Source organism: Aplysia californica, unplaced genomic scaffold, assembly GCF_000002075.1.
Source record: "Aplysia californica isolate F4 #8 unplaced genomic scaffold, AplCal3.0 scaffold01061, whole genome shotgun sequence".
Lineage (NCBI taxonomy): Eukaryota > Metazoa > Mollusca > Gastropoda > Aplysiida > Aplysiidae > Aplysia > Aplysia californica.
Window position 1 is genome coordinate 84,194 of NW_004798331.1, and position 919 is coordinate 85,112.

Here is a 919-nt window from a genome sequence, read left to right on the forward strand (position 1 = left end):
TATTTCACGGTGGGCCTATACAATTAAAAACAAATATATATATATATATATAAATATGCTTTTCCATGCCTGCCTCATAAAATTTTCAGGCAAAGAAAAAAAGGATGGAAAAATGTGCATGAGTAACGAAGTTGTACTTTTTTTTTTTAAACTCCATAATAACGCGTCTTCAATGAGTTAAGCTGCAGTTATCTAACAAGAGCCAGAAATATCCATAGTATGCAATTTAGCTGACAAGTACAAGAAATAAAAACAAAAACAAAAACGCAAAACAAAACCGGAGGATTCTATCTTTATGTTCCATATCGTGCTCCTGACTAGCCGTCTTTCAAGCTGCACAAAGTATAGGAAAAAAAGGCGTATTGGGTGGTTGGCAGGTGTTCTGGTGTGGTGTGCTCCTCCTTTCCCATCTACCATCTATCGTCCTTATCTCCCCCGCTTCTCCTTTTTGGTGTTTGTTTCTCTCTTAAAATGATTGTCACACCTCGACAAACCTTCAGCACTATGGTCTTATATTGTGTTGCAAGTTGCAGACGCCGTAAAACACTAACAAAAACAAAACCAATAAGAATAGGCTTACATTTTTTTTCGCCGGTACGTTTGTCCTTAATGTTGGCGGGTTGCTTTTCAGTCAGTTCATTGCCGAGCGAGGAAGGGGCCTTACTGTGCAGGGAAGAAGAAAAAATCATTTACAAAACCAGCAGTCGACTTCCCTTATATCAGTATCTTTGCTTATATCACGCACGGGAACGCAAAGAAGAATTCGATTTGAGAGCGTTTTATTTACACACGCTAGCGCGCGCGCACACACACACACACACACACACACACACACACACACACACATACACACACTCACACATAAATAAACAGAATCGAACCCAAGGCCGCTGGTACAATTGACCACTTCCCCCCCCCC